This window comes from Podarcis tiliguerta (genome assembly GCF_965153285.1).
Source record: "Podarcis tiliguerta genome assembly, chromosome: 10".
Lineage (NCBI taxonomy): Eukaryota > Metazoa > Chordata > Lepidosauria > Squamata > Lacertidae > Podarcis > Podarcis tiliguerta.
The window spans coordinates 29,599,146-29,617,479 of record NC_139543.1 but is presented as its reverse complement, the minus strand read 5'-3'; positions in this window follow the sequence as shown (position 1 = coordinate 29,617,479).

Sequence of the window (18,334 nt, the reverse complement as noted above, 5' to 3'; positions counted from 1 at the left end):
GTTGAGTAATTGTTCTTTACCGATTTTGATCTTGTGTTTTCAAAGAGTTTCCTGATTGTTTTGATGTATTTGCTGTGCTGTGACTGACGCTGGGGTAGTTCATGGCAGAGGGTGGGAAATGAACCCAACGAAATAAATAAATTCCGCTAATGGCGATAGCCTGTCTCTATCAGAGGATAGCCTGAACTTTAGGGAAGAAAAGTATTATAGGCATGAGACTTGTTCAGACAATTGTTAAAATGTACATTGTAGTATGACTCATGGGGTGGGTTGATAGAAATTTTACTATTGTTTTTGGTTGTATAAATGATTACTACTTAGCAGTGTTTATTCTGCTTGCTGCTAGGAGATAAAAGCATCCCAACTAGAATTGAGAACTTGCTCGCCGTTACATGCACAGAAGGCCTACTGAAATTCAAGGGGCGTATCTGTTCTTGCCTCTGCACAGGAATGCAACAAAGAAGGAGAGAGAGAAAGAGAGTGTGTGTTTAAATACACCCAGGGTGGAATCTACACACATATAAAAACTGTTCTAAAAATGCTTCTTTAAAAAGCATTTAAAAAAAATAATACATTGAATTTTCCATAAGGCTCACCATCACCATCTAGCGTCACATTGTATATTGCACTGAAAACACACTTAAAACCTTTTATTTGCAGGTAGGTGTAGGTGTAGCTGAGTCCCAGAAGCATTAAGACTTTGGTTTGATGCAAAATTACCTAAAAGCAAGTTCCACTGCAATCAATGGGATTTATTGGGCTCATGGTCGCAGAACATATATTCAACCTAGGTTGACAACATTTGTGGTTCAAAATGTTGCAAATCCCCTAAGAGGATAGTTCTTATTCAGGGATTCAGCCAGACCTTCTAGTGTCATGTAAGGCTACCAAAGAGGGAGCAGGAGGTCTCCTGAAATGATAGTAGAGGGCAGGGTGTGTGGTCTGGGTGCCTTTGGAAAATCTGCATTACAGTATTCTGGTTTATACAAGCCCTAAATTATTGTTGTTCACCAGAAAGGATTAGCAAAACTGCAGGCCTGTGAGTGCAGGGCTGCGGAGACCATTTTGTCCTAACAATGGCTGACCCAACGTTTCTCATTGGTGTGGTATTTCATTTCAAAACTGCTTTTAGTCTGTAAATATTGTAACATCTAGTGATGATGAGCAAACCTACTTGGACTTGATTTGTATTGGGACCAGCAGTTAGGAGTGATATTAGAGGACTTATCATCATCATCATCATCCCCCAAATTGCAATCTAAGTCAGATTAAAAACGATGGGGAGAGGAGAATGGGCTGGAGTTCTGCACATTATGAACATGAGAGATGTGTATAGTGAGTGGGGTGATTACAAGTCTTAGTAACAACACTGGGAGTCCTGTGGCTCTCGCATTTCCTGTTCATATCCAATGGGAGTCTGTGACAATGTTAAGTGAAGATGCTGGAACATTCTGATGCAATTAATAGTTCCTAAACTTCTTCCAAGGAATCCGCGCTTCCTGGGAATCCAAACATACAGAATTCAGGGACCACTCAAGACTGCAAATATATTTATTTCTCTTATATTCACTTAAACGAAATAAATAACTTGCACTCCTGTACAAATAAGTCCGTTGCAAAGCAGATTCACGTATATGACAGTGATTTGGTAGCTGTGACGCTAAAATACTTTCTGGGGATTATATTAAATTGTTTGTCTCCGGACTTCCCCAAAAGGTACAGTTTGTACTATAACAACACATCTTGTCATCTTTGTGATTTGAAAATGATATGTGTTGTATAATATACTTTGAACCGCACAGATGTGCAATAAACACATGTCTTTATTACAGGCTTATGCAGCAAAACATCAATGAGGTGTGGCTCTAGTACAAATTTTGCTTCGGGTTCACTTTGTTCCTTCATCCACCCCTGTTAATTACACAATGAGCATTTGCCCTGCAGAGCTGCTCATTTATTTATGATTATATCATGGCTTCTCACCTAAAAATTTTACAAGGGGGGGGAACCCTCAAAGGGTGCTGAACAGCAGACTAGGTAGAAGTAACTATATTTTTTAAAGAGAAGCTCTCTTCGTCCCCCCTGCCTCAAAGCCTTGCAGGTTGAGACTCCTCCTTCCGGAAATAGCTAGCAGTTGGGAAGCAACCCGGCTGCCTTCCCGTAATCAGTGGTGCCAAAGACTATGGAAACTGGCTTTGATGGGCAAATGAATGCAGCAAATATGTGTGGCCAATGGTCTTACCTAGTCATATTTTCAGAAAAAAGATGGTATCCATTCCTTCCACATGTTAGCAAAGACCTTTCAGCCAGACTTCTTACTGAAAGCCATTAATCATTTTGGACAGGTGTACTTAACCTTGTGGTGATTTTTGTCTTTTGAGGGAGACCCGATACATGATTTGAATGGTCTCTGCTGATGTTTAAGAACACATGTCTACCCTGCTGCAAAGCGTATATGTTGCTGTTGGGGTAAACACTGAAAAATCAATACAAATAGAGCTTTCAAAAAGGATGCTCGTGTCTACCCGGCATCCTGCGAATGATGTGTTACTGTTTATCGCTCACTTTCATTTGCTTGTTTGTTGCTCAGTGGAGGGCACAAAGAGCTGGCTGTCTGAAAACACTCTTGTTTCGTTCTTTGTTTCCTTGTCCTTATAGCCCACCCCTTACTTCCAGTGGAAACCCTAAGTCGTCTTTATTATAAATAAGTATTTCTAGAATAATGCAACAGCATGGCATGATCATATCTACTTGTAAATAAGCATTTTTAAAGTAAAAAAAATCACTTAAAACCATTTCTACGACCACCTGATAAATGTTATGGACCTTAGCAATGAATGCTACTAATTTCCTGGTTGTCAGTCCTTTATTTTACATTTATTTAGCTTTCCCATGAAATGTCCAAGGCGCCTAACAACGTCCAAGACCAATATAACAAACAACAGTGCAACAGCAAAGAGAAAAACAGCACATAAAGTCTAAGAAGTCAATCACTAAAACACACACACACACAAAATCTTCAGAAGCAATTTCTCACAGAACACCTCCAAAATCCAATACCAAGAGGTCCAAAAGTGATTCCTACTGCCCCAAGATGTTCTGAACTGAGAGCTATTAACACCTGCAATAATAGGCCATCAGCAACAGAGGAAAGTGGGCTTTCAAGGAAGAGTTCTAGAGCTAAGGCACATCCACAGAGAAGACCCTCTCCTTAAAGGTAAAGGGACCCCTGACCATCAGGTCCAGTCGTGACCGACTCTGGGATTGGGGCGCTCATCTCGCTTTATTGGCCGAGGGAGCCGGCGTACAGCTTCCGGGTCATGTGGCCAGCATGACTAAGCCGCTTATGGAGAGCCAGAGCAGCACATGGAAACGCCGTTTACCTTCCCGCCGGAGCGGTACCTATTTATCTACTTGCACTTTGATGTGCTTTCGAACTGCTAGGTTGGCAGGAGCAGGGACTGAGCAACGGGAGCTCACCCTGTCATGGGGATTCGAACCGCCGACCTTCTGATCGGCAAGTCCTAGGCTCTGTGGTTTAACCCACAGCGCCACCCACGTCCCTTACCTTAGCCCAAGACAAATGTGCTTCAGATATTGGTAGACCACATAAGAAAGCATCTATTTTCTACTTGCAACTCTCGGGCAACAGACACAGTCTGTCATGAATGGCTTAAGTCTGGAAGCTAAACAACAACTTTATTCTCTATCCTAAACAAGAACAGCACACCAAATGAAGTGCTTGTCTACCCAGATCAGAGGCAGATTTAGGGCAACATGGCCAGTTCCACTGCACTGGGCGCTGCAGGACGTCATAACATAGGGAATTGTGCAAAATGGAAGGCCAGAGTTGGGAGGCACCAAATTTTGGTCTCGTACAGGGTGCCGCTGAAATTTGAAAGACCAAAGTCCGCCCATGCCCAGATACTACTAAGTCTGGTACCACCTAGTGACTAATCTATATGATGACACTATCCACAGCTGGAGGTGAACAAAAGAGTAATTCCTACAGAGTTTTAATCCACAGACGCAATGTCAGTGTTGGGTCTCCTGGTGAACCAAGGAACTTTGCTGGTTCTTCATAGTCTCATATTATGGTCCCATTGGTGTAGAAACACAAGGGCATAAAGTGGGCTTTTTGGGGTACAGTGGTACCTCTGGTTACAAACACCTCGGGTTACAAACATGGGTTACAGACTCTGCTAACCCAGAAGTAGTATCTCGGGTTAAGAACTTTGCCCCAGGATGAGAACAGTGGGAGGCCCCATTAGCTAAAGTGGTACCTCAGGTTAAGAATGGTTTCAGGTTAAGAACAGACCTCCGGGTCGAATTAAGTTCATAACCAGAGGTACCACCACTGTGTTTGGCTTTCCACACACCCTCCAATTAGGGCCTGCCCCACTGCCCCCTCTGGTGCTTACCTCCTATGGATGCAGATCAGGCATCACCAGAGCTTGCTTGTGGAGATTGGCTGGGAGATGAGGTAGACAAGGAACAGCTGGGGAGAGATACAGCTGCTGACACTGAGGCGTCAGAGTCCCTCATAGTTGAGGAGGTAGGGAAGGGGTGGGACAGAGTGGGCCTGTCTGGAATTCCAGCTGTGGTAAAGCCCAACAAATAAAAGGTGCTGAGAAGGCGCTCAAGAGACTGGCAGGCCACCGTGTGAGGCCTCAACCTGTGTGCAGCTGGTGCTTCAGCAGGAAAATGCCGAAGGGTATTCACTAGGGGAAAGTGGTGATCTAATACCCTGTTCCTAATAAACAATGGTATACCGAACTGTTTTGTGGTTGTGGTTATCTGTGTGCAGAAAAAGGGGGACTGGGGCATGGACACAAAACCTTTTGATGTCCATGGAAGGCCAACACTTATTCTTGTAACTTCAGGTAGTTATATTAACGTATTAATCATGCTTCAGCATTCATGAACATGCAAACCACAGCTCAACATCTGGAGTGCTAATACAATGATGAAGTGGTGGAAGGAAGCGACATATATTTCTCTAGACGAGAACTGGCTGCATCTCTCTACAGAGAATAAATATGTACTGGACTATATATTACATGCATGTGTATTTATTTAAAGGTAAAACACATTTCTGCTAAGATTAATTAATAATACATGTACTGTTAATCAAAAATCATTTAGTTCTGTGTTTTCTTTGGAAACAACGATTTTACAAATTATGTGAAATGCCAGCAAATGAGGGCGCATTTCCCTCCTAACTGTATGAATAGCACTTTTCAATTTGTCATTGTGACATTTCCCCCCCTTTGAACTTTAAGTGAGCTAGCGGGGGTTGGGGGTGGCTGTTCTTTTCAGGACATTACCTAAACATTTTTTTAAAAAAAAAACAAACATTTATATTAGAAATTTGGTCACAAAATATATCTGCCTCCCGTGCCACTTTTTTAAAAATACAAATTGTACAGTAATAAATTTGTAGTCTATGTAAGAGGGCATTAGAAAGAAAAATGAAGTTACTTAGTAATTCATATTCAAGGCAACAATGACTGATAATTTATTTAAAAAAATTGTTAAAAAAATGACTGATAAAACTTCAGATAAAATTCAAAAGAGGAACTAGGTTAATCTATTGTATCAAAACTAGTGAGTTGTATCCAATGCTCTGTGAGTGGAACTCTTCTCATGCAACTAGACTTCGCCTCCTACTTCTCCTCACATGTGCTCCCCAAATCTGCTCCAGGGGGTCCCCCAACACCCTGGTGCTGGTTTTGAGGGCACATGGTAGGCTGAATGAGAGAGGGGGGAAATTCTGTCCTTGCACTAGCGAAACAGAAACATCAGATACCACTCAGTGCTTTGGGGGCACCTTAAAGACTAAGTAAATGTATTGTGGCCTGCTTTTGTAAGCAGGGGACGGCTTTCTCAGCTGCATGAAGCGCATTGAGCAAATTCTTACCTACAAATGTTTATCCCCCCCCCCCCCACAACTCCCCATTAATTATGCTGTGAGTTGAAGTACACACATCACCTATTCTCCTCAACATTAATTGTAAATGGGGAGCAGGGAAGAAACCGATCAGGACAACATCATGCCCCACACAACAACAACAACAACAACAACAACAACAACAACAACAACAACAACACACCCATGCATAAAAGCACAAGTGAAAGAGGGTTCTCTCGAAAGGAAGTCATTTTAATCCTGGAATCATTAGGACATTGGCAGATATATGGCACATTTATTTTGCGTTACTTTCCAAAAGCGTAGCTGTATCTTTGATTTTTGCACCTAGGCGCTGTGGGTAAAAGCCTCAGTGCCTAGGGCTTGCCGATCGAAAGGTCGGCGGTTCGAATCCCTGCGGCGGGGTGCGCTCCCGTTGTTCGGTCCCAGCGCCTGCCAACCTAGCAGTTTGAAAGCACCCCCGGGTGCAAGTAGATAAATAGGGACCGCTTACTAGCGGGAAGGTAAACGGCGTTTCCGTGTGCGGCTCTGGCTCGCCAGAGCAGCGATGTCACGCTGGCCACGTGACCCGGAAGTGTCTCCGGACAGCGCTGGCCCCCGGCCTCTTGAGTGAGATAGGCGCACAACCCTAGAGTCTGTCAAGACTGGCCCGTACAGGCAGGGGTACCTTTACCTTTACCTAATATCCCAAAGGTAAACTGTCCTCCTTTGCTTTTGGGTGGATGTGTGCAAAGGCCTTTCGAGGCATCCAGGAAGTCTCTATCCTCCTGACCTCCTGAATTGTATTGCCAGCCTCAAGCACCTGCTACTTTGGGAAAGGCTGCTTTCCCAGTCTTTATAGCATTTATTCTGCAGTCCCTGGGGTCGCAAGCTGAACACAAATTGGCTGCAGCAGAGACCAGAAAATGGGGGCTATTCCTAAGCTAAAGTTGTTTGGGGCTTGGAAGGGGCCTTATTTTTTCTGCTTGTGAGGGAGATGTTGCTTTTCTCTCGAATCCCAGAAAACCATCACCTGGAGGCAAGCATAAAATAAATATCACAGTATCCCTGTGCAACAAATGGGACATAGCCATCCCCCCCTCCTTTTTATAATAAGGCCCTGAGCTGACATTATGTGATATTGCAGGAACCCATTATGAACACACCAAACAATGTACCAAGTATAAAATAAAGCAAGCCTACTTACTTTGGAGGGTCTTTCCTACGAGAAACTCTGCAGAGAATAGTCAAGTTACATTAGGAACTATGGTAACTAAAACACAGCGGGCATATAGGTATTCACTACAGGAAATGTAATATTATAAGTAGTAATAAAAAAAAGTTCGTAAAATGGGATTCTGGCAAAAGCCTAACCACATTTGCATAAAGGTTTCTCCTAGGGTTCCACAGGATCAGAGCAAAGCCTCACAACATGAAGTACCCTTGGGTTTTCCCTAGGAATTTCAAAGACCCAGAGCGTGGCAGGTGGAAAGCGACTGGTTAAAACTGCTCTTCTGTTTCTGACAGTTTCCACTGTTACTCCACAAGGCGCTTTCTATATATTGCTTGCCATATGGTTTTGGTATTAATTTACTCATTTTTATTCTGTTTCGTTTCGTTTCTTTCCACCTTCTCTCGTTCTGTCACAAGAATATTAAACACATTTAAGGCTTCTTGGGGAATTTCCCCCACCTTTGAGAAATTACCTATTGCTATCTTCCACATGCAAGTCCAAGGTTGGACTTTCAAGGCAGCCGAAAATGTCAATGTTTTATTCATTTAAATCATTTCTATACCCCGCTTACATTTCAAAAAAATTGCCATCGTCATCCCTACAGCATCAAAGGCAACATTACTAAATATCCAAATAAAACATTACAAATGGAAATGAAATACAAAATATAATAAAGCTATGCATTTCAGTAATTATTTTTAATCATAGCTATTTGTTTTTAAAAAAGGTAAAGGGACCCCTGAACATTAGGTCCAGTCGCGGCCGACTCTGGGGTTGCGGCGCTCATCTCGCTTTATTGGCTGAGGGAGCCAGCATACAGCTTCCAGGTCATGTGGCCAGCATGACTAAGCCGCTTCTGGCAAACCATAGCAGCGATTTGTTTTACGCTGCTTTAAATTCCTGAAACCCATATAGACTAATCCCACGCCTTGAAGGAAAAGTGGTATCTTTATGAGATGAAGGCCATCTCACATTTAACAGGCCCAGTGTGACTGAATGGCAAGCACAGGGCAATTGTATTTGGGAGGTCTGGATTCAAGACTTTGCCACACAGTCACCAGAAGAGCTTGAAGGAGCGTCTCCTCCCCCATCGTTCTGCCCGGACACTGAGGTCCAGCTCCGAGGGCCTTCTGGCGGTTCCCTCACTGCAAGAGGCCAAGTTACAGGGAACCAGGCAGAGGGCCTTCTCGGTAGTGGCACCCGTCCTGTGGAACGCCCTCCCATCAGAGGTCAAAGCGATAAACAACTACCTGACATTCAGAAGACATCTGAAGGCAGCCCTGTTCAGGGAAGTTTTTAATATGTGACATTTTAGTGTATTTTTCATCTTTGTTGGAAGCCGCCCAGAGTGGCTGGGGAAACCCAGCCAGATGGGCGGGGTACAAATAATAAATTATTATTATTATTATTATTATTATTATTATTATTATTATTATTATTATCATGCCTGCTGGATCAAGCCAGTGGCCCACCTAGTCCAGCATCTTGTTCCCACAGTGGCCAACCAGATACCTTTGGGAAACGTGCAAGCAGGACCTGACCACAAGAGCATACTTCCTTCCTGAGGATCTTAGCAACTAGTATTTAGAATCATTGCTGCCTCCTCCCCTGGAAGCAGAGTGTAGTCATGGGAAATGAGGGCAGGTCACATTGACTTTCAGTTGTATCTGAAGGGTGGACTTGCCTCTTTTAGTGGGGCAGAATCTGCAGTCTCTCCTTTTTGCTTAGTTTTTAGCTTTTTACTTGTATTGCTCTGTTTTTAGCTTTTTGTAATTATTTTTAATCGGTCTTAATGTATACCCCTTTGAGTTACTTGGAAATTCAATGAACAAATATACAAATGTTTGATGTTTTACTGTCTTTTATGTTTTAATTTGTCGGAAGCCACCCCAAGTGGCTGAGCGGCCTGTAAATAATGAATTATGATGATGATGATGATAAATTATTATAAATAATGGTAAGATGGTAAAGGGCACCCCTGACCATTAGGTCCAGTCATGACCGACTCTGGGGTTGTGGCGCTCATCTCACTTTATTGGCCAAGAGAGCCGGCGTACAGCTTCTGGGTCATGTGGCCAGCATGACTAATCCGCTTCCGACGAACCAGAGCAGCGCACGGAAACGCCGTTTACCTTCCTGCCGGAGCGGTACCTATTTATCTACTTGCACTTTGACGTGCTTTCAAACTGCTAGGTTGGCAGGAGCAGGGACCGAGCAACGGGAGCTCATCCCCTCGCGGAGATTCGAACCGCCGACCTTCTGATCGGCAAGTCCTAGGCTCTGTGGTTTAACCCACAGCTCCACCCACGTCCCTCAATGGTAGGATAGTAGACGACAAAAACAGCAATATATTTCACAAGGATGATATAAACATAACAGAGACTGTGAAGCCCTTTGAAAAATCATAGAAGAGTTGGAGGGGCCCATGGGAATCATTTGCCAGACATGGGACTTGAACCCATGGCCCTGAGATTAAGAGTCTCATGCTCTAATACTGAGCTCTAATACGACCAATGTTATATACACATTGGCAATCAAATGCCAATAAACGTTTGGAGGCCAACTCCAGATAATTCCCCCCCCCCATCACATCGGTTCACGTTGCCCCTCCCAGCCCTCTTGTGGAATATGGCTCCAATATGCATTTGCCCATACTGATCTGGCTGGGCCTCTTGTGAGTATATACTCTGGGAATCAAGTGCATTGAACGACCACCTCTGATCTCCAAAATCTAGAGAACTCTCATCTGTTCATGGTATCATGCTACTAAAATGCTGGTGTTCACTCATTTCCCAGGCCAAATACTTCCCCACACTAATGTTTCATTTTGTAAAGGCTTTTCAATGCTGCTCCTTAAGGAATATTCCAATTACCTTCTTTCGTATTCTCACGTTCAAAAGCCTTGAGGCTAACATTCCTTCAGGAGCACCTTGAAAATTGATACTGAAGCTTGGCTGCCGCTTTAGAAACATTTGTGCAGTTCCAATTAAAGGCAGTGCTCTCTTCTATTTTTTTCATTTTATTTTAAGTGCCTTGGTTGCAGAAAGTGTACGAAAGAGTGTTAATTTGTAAATTGGGGTTAGATTGGGATGTTAGAAAGCAAAATATTCCCGAGTATATATGCATGTGAAATTATTATTACAGTGAAGATATTTGATTCCATTTAAATAATGCAATTAAAGCCTTTTGCACACACCCCCCCAAAAAACTTCTGAAGCCCAGACTCTCTTTAATGGTTTATACTCTGGGGAGAATGCATAGGTATGAAGCTTAATAACATATTTTAATAATGTTGTGGATACTGACAAATTGATCGCAGCAGTCAGAGGGGGGAAACAGCTGATGCAACCGGGGGCAGCAGGATCATGTTTTCCTAGACATGGCAAGGGCCACCCAGATTGTCAAAGAAAGTTGATAGCTTTAAAAACTGACCTCTGAGTTTTGGCTTGATCTGACTTCCTTGTTTCCAGCCATACTTGATTATATCTAAAAGGGGAAAATATTTTTTACAAAATTATAGATCAAGGTTTGGCCTCACAGAAGAGTAAATGCACCAATACAGAGTTGTTTATTGCAGTGTAACACAATTACAGTTTGCTACGACTGCATATATCTAAAGCTTTGGGGAAAGTGTTTCTGATTCTCTTTTGCTACATCACCCCCATCCCTCATATATACAGTACACGCAACGCTAAACAGCGGAAGCGTGTTTTCACAGACATGCTTAGGTCCCCACCCAATCAAACTTAAACAGCCATTCCTCCTTATTAAACAACAAGTCTTTGTCCATATAAGAGTCTCTCCGCTATGATCATATATTGAGATATTATTCCATAGTTCTTTTCTTGTTATGAAAAACTGGATGGAATCAGAATGAAACAAAACTAACTTTTTACTCAGTACATGGGGGGGGGGGAACCTAAGTGCTGAAAAAAAGTATAAACATTGTCATCAAATATCAAAAAAGTTTGCTCAATGCTAACTTCTATGTAGGAATGTTTGTTTCAGAAAGGCAAATCTGAATACAGAAATATGTATTGGACAAATTTTGAATTTAAGTGCTCTCAAATGCCCATAAGGGCGCATTAACTTGGAAGTAAACCCCATTGAACTCAACGGAACTAATTTTAGTACTTAGTAGACATATATAGGAATGTACTGATAGTGTGCTTTTGACTTAGATGACAAGCAGATGCTATCTAAAGTAAGTTTTAATCACCTGCTGCTTTTAAGTCATTGTTTTGTTTTGTTTTTAAAAAAGTTTTAATTGTATGGAGATATTTGTTGTGAACCATCTATGGGGCCCTTTTGAGGGCAAAAGGGTCCAGAATCATAGAAATGAAGAGTTGGAAAGGTTCCTGAGAGTCATCTAGTCCAATCCCTACAATGCAGGGATCTCAACTAAACTTCCATCTGCTTAAAAACATCCAACGAAGGAGAACTCACCACCTTCCGGTGGGGGTCTGTTCCACAGTCTAACAGCTCTTTCTCTCAGAAAGTTCTTCTTTAGTTGGAATCTCCATTCCTGTAACTTGAATCCATAGGTTCAGGTCCTAGCCTCTGGAGCAGGAGAAAACAAGCTTGCTCCATCCTCCATGTGGCAGCCCTTAAGATATGAAGATGGCTATCGTATCTCCTCTCAGTTTCCTCTTATGGAGGTTTAAATATGCCCAACTCCCTTAACTGTTGCTGTATACTTTATATAGTAATATACACACACACACACACACACACACACACAAACAAAATAAAAAGTGAATGCAAATTGTGAGAATTTTGAAGTTTTTCTGAAGTGATATCTGCCTCATGGTTTCACATGTATTTGATACCATATTTGTGTTTGATACCACTGAGGTGATATTTGCCTTATGGTATGGACTACAACTGCATGTGGTATTCACAACCAGTTGAAGCCCTATATTCTGTAAAACCTGTCCAGTATTTATTTGAGGACATTTCCTAGGCTTTTGGTCAACATGGAGTGAGCCGGTTGTATTTTCCAGCTGTCGCCTTTGCCTTTTCCTCTGAGATAGATGGTAACCTGTTATTAATACCTGAGGAAACAAAGACAGGCTGGAAAAATACGATGGCATCTATATTGCCGTGTATACACACTGCCCTCAATAGCAACAAATTAAGGAAGAAATCGTAACTGCTACACTCCTTTCGCTTGTGCAGTTTTCTATTCTTCTCTCCTCGTCGTCCCCCCTCCCCCCGTCTAATAGATGAGTGAGCTCTGAGGATCTATCACTGTAAAATAGAGATTCCATTTGAGTATGTCAAATGAGTCAACGGCCTAGCCTTCCCATTGGAGTCATTTATGAACAGCGGGAGCACGTCCAGCAAAAAGCCATTCCTTACAAAGACCTCACAAGTTGACCCATCTTCAGCAGAGAATCTCATAGGGGGGGCTAGCCGGATTGGGTTTTAGAGAAAGGCAGAGCCCTTCTGCAAAGAATGTAATGGTTAGGTGGAACCAGGGAAGAATTTCCCAGATGGAAACCTTATCATACTCTGTTCCCGCATCAGCTACTCCAAAAATTTATCAGCGATGATAGTATAGGAAAAAATGGACTCGTATTAGAGCCTGAAAAATGCATTGTTTCTCCCAGACAGGCATGCAACTTCCTGGCACCAAATCCCAATATGATTCTGGAGAATTACTTTTCCTGCTTGACCCCATGTTTTTGGACTTGGTTAAAAAAAAAAAGGTCTCTCTTGCAGGTATGTTAAAAGGCTCAGTTTATCATGTGGTGACAGCTGATGAATGGCTGAGAAAAGCTAAGTTTCTACTTAGGAAAACAAAGCAAAACACTAGGACGTCTACTAGCACCCCCAATTAAATAAATCCAGAAACCTAGTTAATTAGTCTTACAAGTTTTAGGCAGTTAACCAATGGTTTTCACCTGCATATATTTGCAATAATTTGAGGGGGAAAGGGAATTTGATAAATAATTTCTAAGGGGGGGTGTGACATGTTGTCTTTGTTTTCAGTAGTGAACACACGTCTTACAACACACATCACCTGCACCCTGTCCTGCCTGAAAGATAATGGGAAATGCTTCTGGAACGCCTATATGCCACTAAATATATATATATATATATATATATATATATATAAAATCCAAAGCAATGCACAGAAAAGAAAAAAAACAACGTAAAACCAAAATACAAAAATTAAGAATACTGTGATGGTGCAACAGGGAGCAGAGTGAGAGGAGCAGAGAAGATGAGCACAAGGAGTGCCAGAGGAACAACGTGGTGCTGAGGAGGAGCCTGTCGTTGGGAGATAAATTCATCCAGCCATTGGCTGCTTTTGGAGAGGGGCGGGTATATCTTTATAGTTGCTGCAGGTGGTGGATCACAAATGGTGGGTCAAACCTGGCAGAGGCGACTTTGAAGAGGTGGGACCCAAAGCGGTTAAATCCTTTGGGGTTTGTTGTTGTGTCTTGGAGTCTCAAAGAGGGCAAAGACACACCTCTCAGCTGGGTTCTTAATCAGGTTACTGCGAAGGATTTCAACCAGAACGTCTGGTCAGAGAAGGAGAAAATTATATGGCTGAAAGCCCTGAGTAAGATCTGGGAAGATTGGCCAACTCCGAATTTTGTTCATACTTTTTAAAAGCACGCTTAACCTGATCACTTTTATTTTGAGTAAAAGGACCATCATTTGCAACATGCTCCTGATCTGCTGAAAATCCTGGTTGCTATTTATACACTTCAGGGGAAAACAGCACAAAGAGTCATTCTCAGCAGAAAACTGTTGTGAGACCTGGATCTAGATTGGGAGCATGTTCTTGATGGGAGCATGCTTTGGTTAAGCATACTTTTCCTTGTCTCTTTTCTTTTTGCTTCGTTGTAATTTTGTTCTGACTGCTATGAAGTTTTGCTGGATTCCATCTGATCTCTCCTTACTTTTAAACATCTGCATGAACTTGACTGAATCCGTCCAGAGTGAGGTCATCCATATGCTGATTACATACAGCTTTGCTTCTCTTTTTTAAAAAAAATCAGATTCAGGTGATGAAATTGAGGTGGTGAACCACTTCTTGAGACTGGTAATAAACCAAATGATAGCCAGTAACCTGAATCTCAATCCCGAGAGAGGAGAGCTTCTGTTGGTAGGTAAGATTCATCCTCTTTAGGACATGGTCCCTTCAAAGGACCAAGTTCATTAGTTTTGGGGCACTGTGTGTTCAGCATTGTCAGTGGAGGCCACTGTGACACCTACAACTCTCCTGGTCATAGGTAGTGAACACCCCTTCATTGGAGGTTTTTAAACAGAGGTTGGGTGTCCATCTGTCAAGGGTTCTTCAGCTGCGATTTCTGTACTACAGGGGTTTAGACCTAGATAGCTCAGTTGGTTAGAGTGTGGTGCTGATCATGCCAAGGTTGCAGGTTCGATCCCCGTAAGGGACAACTGCATATTCCTGCATAACAGGGGATTGGACAATTGTAGATTTGACTCTACAATTCTTTGATTCTGTGAACCTTTAAAGTCCCTCCTAACTCTACAGTTCTAGGATTCTATGAGCTACCCTTTTGTTTCTTAAAGAGCAACGCACTGCTAACTTTATTTTGGAGAAAACTTTCCATAGTTCAACATGAACTAGACTCATACTGACTATCCTTACAAAGCTTGGCTTAATCGTTTCACTAAGCAAAGAGTTAGGGATTCGGTCAGTGCCAACCAACCCCTACACCGACTCTTATACAGGGTTCTTCAAGAGTAACTTCTGTGGGGAAAGGGTCTATATATACTGTTATGGTTATCCACAGCAAGAAGAAAATTTGGCAGCCTGTCCAAAAGAAGATTGCAGAATATTAAATGGCAGTGACAGATTTGTATGTATTTGTCGTGTGTTCTGAACTAGGGCCACCTGAGGTTGAGGTGTCCACAAGTATACCTTGTTAACTGAGAATATACCTTTGAAACTTGACTACAGACAATGAATTCCAATGGTTGCATTCTAGTATTGTAGTTTGTTATACTGTTACCATACTTCAGCTACTTGAGAGGAGCCTCAGTTGAATCTGTGGGTGAGGGGAGGGTATAGCAACCCTTTTTTGTTTCTGTTGCATGCCACACAGCAGCAATTGTTCCAAAGCTGTTGTGGACGGGAAGGGGCTCAGTGCAGAGACCCCAGCATCACATCCTTACCCGGATTGTTGCCAAGGTGTTTTGGGGGGGGGGGCGGGTTGAGTTCAGTGCTGAGGCACCATCAGTGCTTTTTTTTCCAGCTGGAATGCATCAGAGCACAGTTGCAGCACCTCTCCTCTGGGCGACATTATGGACTGGCGTTCCCCTGCCCCAATCTTTATGTACTTCCGAGAAGTCCAAAATGAACATTTCAAGTCAAAACGGAAGCTGGCCAGCGTGGGTGAGTCTATGCTTTTTTTTAGATCTATGACTCCACCTAGCTCCTAGCCACTCCTAGTCATGATTGGTCAAGCTATCAGGTGGGGCCAATTCGTATTTCCCTTTCTTCAGCAGTGGGCTTTAAGCTTTCCAGGCAAACCTCTTAAAGGTTTGCGCGATGGCCTTTCTGAGATGCCCTAGCCATCTGCCTGAATCTAAGAGAACGAGGGAGGCAGGGAAGTCATTTAATTCACCTACACCAGAACCAGTGGCTGCCCTGAGTAACCCGGTGGTTTACTGTAACAACTTCAAGGTGAGCTCCAGCACCCAGGGCCATCTTTACCTGGGGGTGCAAGTGGTGCGGGGCACCGGGCGCCAAATTCTGGGGGGCACCAGGAACCCGCCGCTGAAGCCGCCTCAGCTCTTAACTATCTACCTGTTATGAAATAATAAATAATTTTGATCAAGCTAGAAAAACAAAATACATCTATATCTACTGTTTCACTAAAGGACTGTTGACTTTGTGCGCTCATTTGCCAAAGACGCGCTGTGCTAGCGGCAGTGCTTGTCATTCACAATGGCGGCACTTGTCAGACTCAATGACGGCACTCACAACGGTGGCACCAAAGTTAATTTGGGGGCTGAACTAAATTTGGGAGCACTGGGCAGATTGTTGCACCCCGGCAGCGCATATGCTAAAAACTTGGCTGCCAACACCTATTTTTCTTGAAAAAAAAGCACTGGGCATCAATATCATCATCGCCTCCCTTTAAACGATTGTTCCAGAGTTGTGGGGGATTTGGGACAGTGCAGAGGCATAATCACCATCACATTTTTTTCTGGATTGTTTCCATTTCAGAGTCAACATCAGCAGCAGCATCTTTTCTTCCTGCCTGGCCCAGAGCAGGGATTGCTTCCAAGCTGTTTTGAGGGGAGCAGAGCACAGTGCAAAAGCAGAAGCATTATTATTATTATCATCATCATCTCCTCATACACCCCTAATTTCAACGTAGTCACATTTATTTAGGTGAACGAGCAGCCCCTGCATGCACACAGCACCCCGGAGACCATAAATCCGCCACTGTTAAAGGGGCTGGACAAGAGTGGTGAAAGGTCCCTAAATGTGTGTGGCTATATCTGTGTGGCCTTCCTTACTCCTGCGAGTGAAGCCTGGCAGATGAGAAAATGTGGTTTATGAGGTTAGAGGCCTGAGAGGCTCCAGAGTGTGGTTCGAGATGCCTCGTTTATGTGTTTTAAAGGGCGAACAGAACACAATTCTCAGCAACTCACTTTCCTCATCTATAAAATTAAGGGGAAACTATACATGCCTGGCAAAAAAGGCATTATGTGAATCAGTCCCTTCGTACCCATAAAGCAGGAATGGGGGACCTGGAGGCTTCCAGATGTTGGGAGTCCATCTCCCCACATCTGGCCCAGCCTTCATGGCCAGTGGTCAGAGTTGATGAGTGTTAGAATCCAACAAGGTCTGAAGGTTCCCCATGCCTGCTATAAATGGAGCCAAATAACTGTTATCGGAATATTTATTTAGTCATTGTGATGAAGAACCTGGTGTAGAATATCCATATTGCAGTACTGGTGCAGGAGGAGTAATAACTGTGCAAACCAAGTTTTATTTATTGTAATTTGGCATCAAAACTCCATTCTACAGACAAAGACTTTCCAGTATTAAAGAATTAGGTCCACGACACTTGGCCAGAAGAATTACCACGTAATTCGCCCTTTCCATTTAGGGTAAATGAAAATGTACTGTTTTATGTGGCACCCCGTTTCCAGTATTCATTTATTTGACAGCATAAACTGCCCTTCGGCACAAGGTCTCAGAATGGGATACATGCAACACCCTAATACATTTTAGGATTACAATTAGTTTCAGCAAGAGCCCACACTGCAATGTGTTAGAGAGGGGTGAGAGAAAAATATTTACATAATTCATTCACCCTGAAAGACGCAGGTGCTTCTTGAGATGCCAGCAAAAGTCATACAATGAACCCACTTTAGAAGAGAGGGAATTTTAGAGATTTTCCTTGCCAAACCATTGTTTCACAATAACTCAGTACAAACTATTTGATTTTGGAATCCTGTACTACATATTAGACAAGCTACAAGATCATTCCCAATCGAGAGAGAATACAGTGGTACCTTGGGTTAAGCACTTAGTTCGTTCCGGAGGTCTGTTCTTAATCTGAAACTGTTCTTAACCTGAAGCACCACGTTAGCTAATGGGGCCTCCCGCTGCTGCCGCGCTGCCGGAGCACGATTTCCGTTCTCATCCTGAAGTAAAGTTCTTAACCTGAAGCACTATTTCTGGGTTAGCGGAGTCTGTAACCTGAAGCGTATGTAACCTGAAGCGTATGTAACCCGAGGTACCACTGTATAGTATTTTTTTTAAAAAAACCCCACAGTTGTCATCTTATCTCTATAATTTTCCTATAAATATCATACATACCAGTAACCATTCCACATAAACAGGGGCAAAGTATTGTGCTAGGAATATTAGGGGTGAAGCAGAGAACATAGTATTTCCATATTATTGCGTATTTCACATTATTTTTTAAATAGACTGATTAAATTGTCTAAGTACTACAGCACTGTACCTCAATGCTATTCATTGGCTATGATCTGAAAGGCGAAGTAATTGCAAAGATCCTGCTTTCTCTATATTTTAAAACGCATTAGAAAGATAGCTTCCTCTATATTTTAATACACATTTCACACACAGAGCTCTAGGCAACAATACTGGGGGATTTTGTATTTTGTGGCATCATCCCCGAAAAGTAATAGACTGCCTTTAAACAATGTCCAACAAGACATCG